We start from the raw sequence: 7,034 nt of genomic DNA, 5'->3' as shown, positions 1-7,034 counted from the left end.
ATCGCTGTATCCCGAAACGTGACAGGAACATCTGCTCCAGCTGCTGCCTTAGTGGAGCGACTTCCTCTCGTAGCCTCTGCTTTTCCTCCAGCACACTGTCCACAACGGCAGGATCCGGACCCACGCAGTAGTCGTGATCGTGTGCACAATCTGGTTCCCCAGTTTCCACATTCTCTGGTTCTCTAGCTGTGCGTTCCCACACAGAAAGTCTTCTCTCACCAAGAGAAAAGTTGTTCCACGGAAATAAAAGTGGAACGGCGCCGGGTCTCAGCCGCCTCCTCTTGCCTTCCTTACTCGGCTCTTTCACATCTTGCGCTGTAAAGTGTCGACTGCATACACGGGTGTGTGGCGTGATGATGAGATTATCCCTTCTGATGTTCACCATCCATCTCTTCCGGTGTTGATCATCCGAGGGAAACGTGTGGAAACTGATGGTTGAATTGTATTTAGCTGACGAGGTAACAATGGAACACAGCAGTGTTCAGCTGTCCACCTTTCACGCCGCTGAAACTTGTGTTCCTGCTTCATCTCACGTTATATATTATACCATTATAGTAATACACTCTTCTATAAACAACTATACTACCTGTTGTCTCGAATATGAACAATATCTTATTCCTTTGTTTCCCTCAGTGTTCAAATCTACAGCCACAACGTTACCATAGCTTTAACCGGAAGCGTTTTTACTGGCGTGTCGTGAACCGGAAGTTAAAAAACAGCAGTATAGCTAATATATCAATTATTAAAAAATAAAAAACTATTGGACTGACCCTTTGGACTTTCTGAAAAGATAATGTTTTCTATTGCCACCCACAGATATAGCAGCGTATCTGGAATACAAGCTGGACACTTGAATGGCTCCTGTCATGCTCCGTGGTACGGGGCCCAGCTTTCCCAGCTGCCCTGAAGGCATCTTCCCCTCATTCATTCATGATTGCTGATGCGCTCCACCTGCGCTGAGCGATTTATATACCTGCTGGTGACAACTCTTCCCTGCCAGGTCGTCTTGGTTCATCTCTGTACGTATCCAGCCTTTGTATTTCTGCCTGCCTGTCTGTCGTTGACCCTCTTGCCTGGATTTGGATTTCGCCTCTGCCTGCCCCCTGTCTGGTGCTTGTGCTTGTTTGGATCTTCTGGCTCACTGACCTCTGGAAATTATTACAGGACTGAGATATCGGTAGGGGTGGTGAAACCGAGGCCTCATGAATCATCAAGCCAACTTTGAACCAAATGCTTGAAAATGGCTTAGTGTTCTGAATCATTTGACCAAACCAAAGAGCTCCATCTGCTGGCTGTGGGAGTCTGATGTATCAGAAGAACAACGTTGACACCTCACATCTGTCATCCCTATCTCAGCTTTGAATACGTGTTCAATAAACGATACGTAATCTACCATCTGAGTGAATATTTATTTTCTGTTGTTCATATAAATAACAATGAGAGGTATTAGGTAACATTTGTTTAGGTAACAGAATTGTGGTGTAACTTAAGTAAACCAATCAGTGGGAAGGCATGAGGGAAGGAGTGTTTGTGCAGCGGGTATAGTGACTGTGTTAGTTATTTTATACAGTTGTAATAATAAAATTGTTTACTGTTTTATGTGTCTTATTATTTATAATAGATATTGCAAATGCTTGTTATCGTCTACGTCATGAGTTGTTTTCTTTTGTATAGCTGATCGTTGTTAAATGTGGCACAACAATTTATAGCACACTGCACATTTATGTACATTGATTATTTACTCAGTTTTTTTGTTTATCTTCTATCTAGTTTTTTTTTTTTTTTCAAATTGTTTATTTTTATTTTGTAATGTTTTATGGACGGCAAAGTAAGATTTACATTGTTCAGGGAAACGTGTTTCCTTACTGAGCAAATGACAAAGACACTTTGAATCTTGAAATGTATTATGAGAAAAAAAAACTTTGGAAACTTTGTGATGTGTCATAGATTTTTATTTAATAACGTATTTTCTGTCAGGCTTCAGTCTGCTCCTCTTCTGGCACACTACCTCCCCAGCTTTGGAGAGGTTACACCTGAAAGAAACACAAGAACAAAATTGTAATTAACCAAGTTTAAAAACATTAAATTGCTGCTGATGGTGATCAGAAACCAGCTTGGTGTCTAAGGTCCTGCAGGTGGTGGTTTTCTTCTGCAGCTGTAGACTGAGACGTTTCCTCTGATGCTTCTAGTTGAAGTTTATGATTAACTTTAAAGTCTGCTCTTTGCAAGGCTATTTAAAAAACATCTATATAAAGAAAGGGGAATTAAACTTACCTGTGATGTTGAAGGCACCGCCCGCTCCGTCCTTCTCTCATACTCCGAGCTTCTTCAGCAGTTACTCTGGCAACGGCGTCTTGCGCAGATGTTTGTTTCCCCAAATCTCTAAAAGCTAAATGTGATTCAATATAAGCTCATGCTGATGTGATGCTTTTCCTAAATTTGTTTTCAAAATACAATGTCGCGCAATCGCTACAGAATCTCCTCTCAAAAACCCGCGATCTCCTCAGTGTTCGGAATCTGAGAGATTGACAAGCCCGGTCCCTTCAAAGATCCCGCTTGCTGCTCGATACGCGCTGATGACGTAACGAGGCCTCGTTTGGTCTATCACGTGACTTTTGGCATGCTGAATCAATGCTCAGAGACAATGCTCGCAACACTTCCGTGTCACATGCTCGACACGTGATCGAGCAGACCGCTCGAGCATAACATCCCTAGATATCGGATCACAGACTCTACTTTCCTTGCCCCACCGGAGATTCTCTGGATTCCCCGCTGTCTGCCTTGTCAGCAGTCTGACCTGTGGTTTGTAAACCGCCTTCTAACCTCTCCTCTGCTCAGCAGCCTTTTCCCCCAGTCAGTGTGATGAATCTGCAGTGAGAGTGTGTGTGATGTGTTTGTGTCTGCAGTCAGTGTGATGAATCTGCAGTGAGAGTGTGTGTGATGTGTTTGTGTCTGCAGTCAGTGTGATGAATCTGCAGTGAGAGTGTGTGTGATGTGTTTGTGTCTGCAGTCAGTGTGATGAATCTGCAGTGAGAGTGTGTGTGATGTGTTTGTGTCTGCAGTCAGTGTGATGAATCTGCAGTGAGAGTGTGTGTGATGTGTTTGTGTCTGCAGTCAGTGTGATGAATCTGCAGTGAGAGTGTGTGTGATGTGTTTCCTGCTTTAGTTTATGCTTAATGATTTCTGTGTTGCAGGAAATCCTCACAGCGTATTCGCGGTCTGTCGGGCTCGAGGTGGTGGACACCAGACATCCTCCAGCTCTGCTTCATCCTCCCTCTCCTCCTCTTTCTCCTCCCCCTCATCTTCCTATTCCTCCTCCTTCTCCTCATCTTTCTTCTCCTATTCATTCTCCTGCTGTTTCTCCTTTATCTTGCCCTTCTCCTCTTTCTAGTGTTTCTTCTTTTATCTGTTCTCTTCCTCTTTCTCCTTTTCCTGCTCCCCCTTCTCCTCCTCTTTCTCCCCCTCCTCTTCTTACTGTTTCTCCTCTATCTCCTTCTCCCCCTCCTCCTCCTCCTCCTTTTCTTACTGTTTCTCCTCCTCCTCCTTCTCCCCCTCCTTTCTACTCCTCCTCTTACTATTCATTCTCCTCTTGCTCCTTTTCCTCCTTTATCTTACCCTACTCCCTCTTCTACCATTTCCTCTTTTATCTCTCCCCCTCCTCCTTCTACTATTTCCTCTTTTATCACTCCTCTTCCTTCTCCCGCTCCACCACCTTCTCCTCCTCCTCCTCCTCCTCCTTCTCCCCCCCGCCCCCCTCTCCTCCTCAGGTAGGTGCCGACAGTGAGGAACAGGTGAGAGTGGAGGGAACGGACAGATGTTCATTCTACTTTATCCATAAAGATGCTGATCAATGATGAAGATTTCACAACAACTGGAGCTAAATTCATTAAAATAAATCAATAAGCACATCGCTTCACCAGCGCTAAGGAGGCGGAAAACTTCATTAACAGACACGGTCAAAACGGGTGAACGACTTCCGGGATAATATTCGTCCGCAGGACCGATGACAACTATGGGACGGGTGGACAGTATGAAGAACTCTTTGCGGGTGAGTGCTGAGCTGGCTCGGTCTGTTGCCTGGCAACGAGCAGCCGAGGGAGCACGTCTTTGGCTGGGTCGGGGCGCACCCCGCGGACCATAACCTGTTCTATGTCGTTTTCATTTTACCTGTTTATTTTTGTTGTTCTTTGGGACAAGAAGTGGCCAAAAGGCCCTCTTGAAGTTTCAGGGGGACACTTTAAGTTTAGTTTTTGTTCTTATGTTTGCATATATGTTTGTGCTAAAGGAAACGTAGACATGACAAAGAAATCTGTGATAGAGAGTGGCTTTTACTTTATTTTCGACTGGGGCTATTGCAGTATGGTTATTACTTTCTTTTTATGGTTACAAAATGTATTAGAATTATAAGTTGGAATATAAAGGGGTGTGGAAGTCCTGCTAAGAGAGGGAAGATAATGGCGTATCTTAAGCATCACAAAGCAGATATTGCATTCATTCAAGAGTCTCATTTCGGCGCAGAAGAAGCTATGAAATTGAAATTTGGATGGGTGGGGCCTGTTTTTCATAGCTCCTTCTCCAGCAGACGTAATGGGGTCACTATATTGATACACAAGAATCTCAACTTTACTTTAATTAAACAAATGAAAGATAGTGAGGGTAGAATGATTTGTCTTCAGGCCAACATAAATGGTGCAACCCAGTCTCACTCTAAATCGTGTAATACCTACGTTTGTCCACAGGGCAAAACGTAGGTATTTCACAAAAAGGGCTCTGAAATTGTAACATGGTTACGTTTCATTTTCTTAGTCATTTCTATGGGCGTACTTTGGGTCACGTGACTGCCGAGTTTCTACCCGGCGTGAACTAAAAACATGGCGGACATCCCTTCTAATTTTGTTGGAAAATGCTATATTTTAAGATCGATTGTGGCTTTAGCCTCGTTTTGATAGCTTTTCTAGCGACAAATGAACACTTTTTTTTTTCATAGTATCCATTCGGTTTATTTACACAATTAGTAGTTTTTTTTTTTTTTTTTTTTTTTTTTCTTTTACAATCCTTCAACGAAATTGTAGGAATACTACGTTTCGGATTGTTGCTACAGTGGTTGCTACGGACGCTATTAACAACAAACCGGAAGAAATGTAAATGGTGCGTCAAAGACTGAGTTCCTCTTCAACCTGGTTACATTTAACCACAAATCTGCTTAAGCTACTATCCATTAAATAATTTGATAAAGATAGCTATTAAAAAAAAAAAAAAAAAAAAAAAATTAAACAAATCAAAGTATTTAGCCACAATACAAACTATAGAGTTTTAGAATCTTTGTATTATATTTACACACTATTAATACATAGTTTGTCATTTGATTTAATGAGCCAAATCTTTTAAGACAGGTTTCATTAGACCAATAAACTACGTTCCCATACAACACATTCATTTATGCCTAATTTGTCTTTATATATTATACTGGTAGGTCTATGTAATTCATTTTCCTGAATTTTAGCTGTTTATATTTTTATTCATGTTTGTATTAATACTGCTACAATTTTCTTTTCCTTCTGGGGTAGATCAATCATTCAATCTTCCTATTTGCTAGTATGAATGCATGTATTGCAGTACAACAACATCTGGATCACACCTTTTCAAATGTTTTTATTTTATTACAAAAGATTACAAGACCCACCATCAACACCAACAATAATAATAATGGATAATAAATTAACAAAATATTATAAAAAAGGAACAGGACAGCAGCCCACAGAATACTGAAGGTAGCTGTTTTAGTTCTTTGTATTCTCCTTTGCCACCCACTGTGGAGGCCACGTCTTCCCACTGCAATAAATGTAAAGAAGATTCAATGACAACATGACAGTAAAAGACACTGAGCTGCAGTGGGCTTCAGTTTGTAGCTCATATTCACTTTAACATGCTCACAGTTATGACTAATTTGCTCACAGTCTTATGGTGATGATTTCACTGAGGTTTTTATATACACTCAAGCTATAAATGCAATTTAAAATAAGTTTATACAAATAAATAGCACAGAAGCATTTAACAATAAATACCTTACAACTTCCATTACATGAATAATAAAAGTTTCAATTTAAAGACTATTTTTTCTAAAATTAAAAGAAGGGAAATCATACATACCACATGGAACATGGTTCCCACTCCACCAGCTCTATTTGTTTCCCCTGAAAAATATTTTAAAATGTTTACTGCTATAAGCAATCACACTGTCAGAGGGCTTTAGAGCTGTGGTGCATTAAAATCCACTAAATACATTCAGACTAAAGGTATATATTCACATTACATCTTTACTTTAAATAATAACAAAGGAGAACCTTCTGGATTTTTGTCTTTAAAACTTGCTTCACCGGGTAATACTCGTCCTTTCCCCCGACGATATGGCTGCAATCTGAAAGAACAAAAAGTGTCACGGTGGTTGCCTATAGTCGGGATCTCCCAGCTGTCCCTGAAGGCATCCTTCCTCCAGTGCGCTCCTGATTATTGATGCGCTCCACCTGCGCTGCGTGCTTTATATACCAGTGCACAACACCACTCCTTTGCCAGATCGTCTTGGTTAACTCCCTGCACGTTTCCAGCCCTGATTTCTGACTGCCTGCCTGTTTTTGATCTCCGACCCGTTTCTGACCTGGATATCCGGATTTTTTTTTGCCTGTCCCCTGTCTGGTAACTCTGATCTTTCTGTTATTTGACCCAGCTGATAATCTGACCCTTGGACTGTCTGGATTTGGATTTGGATTTGGATGTGGATTTGGATTTTGGATTTGGATGTGGATTTGGATCTTGGATTAACGCAACCTGTTTCTCTCTCCCTTCCGCTGGAGGAACCATCCGGACCCCCTCCCCTTCTTTGAACATATACCCAACTCAAAGTCTCAGTTTAACCATTATCTTCCCTTGCTAACCCATCCTGTTTCAGCAGCCCCGACAGACGCAGCGGATCTCCTCACTGTTATTGCAGTACAGGAATTCTGCCGGCTCGCTCCAATTTCTCCCGCCGGTACGTA

General features: G+C 41.7%; 1 long non-coding RNA gene across 2 annotated transcripts; it reads right to left on the bottom strand.

Moving 5' to 3' along the window:
• Positions 1-5,753: 5,753 nt before the first annotated feature.
• On the bottom strand, positions 5,754-6,418 carry LOC121633086. Of its 2 annotated transcripts, none has more exons than XR_006009002.1 (3): positions 6,345-6,418; positions 6,151-6,194; positions 5,754-5,832 (listed from the first exon to the last, which is right to left on the bottom strand). It is a non-coding gene; the product is annotated as an uncharacterized LOC121633086 (long non-coding RNA). The 2 variants fall into 2 exon arrangements; XR_006009003.1 differs by having other exon boundaries at positions 5,783-5,832; positions 6,147-6,194.
• Positions 6,419-7,034: the final 616 nt, after the last annotated feature.

The sequence above is a fragment of the Melanotaenia boesemani genome, chromosome 21 (assembly GCF_017639745.1).
Source record: "Melanotaenia boesemani isolate fMelBoe1 chromosome 21, fMelBoe1.pri, whole genome shotgun sequence".
In the NCBI taxonomy this organism is placed as follows: domain Eukaryota; kingdom Metazoa; phylum Chordata; class Actinopteri; order Atheriniformes; family Melanotaeniidae; genus Melanotaenia; species Melanotaenia boesemani.
The sequence above is the reverse complement of the archived record's forward strand: the minus strand, read 5'-3'. Positions and strand labels throughout refer to the sequence as shown.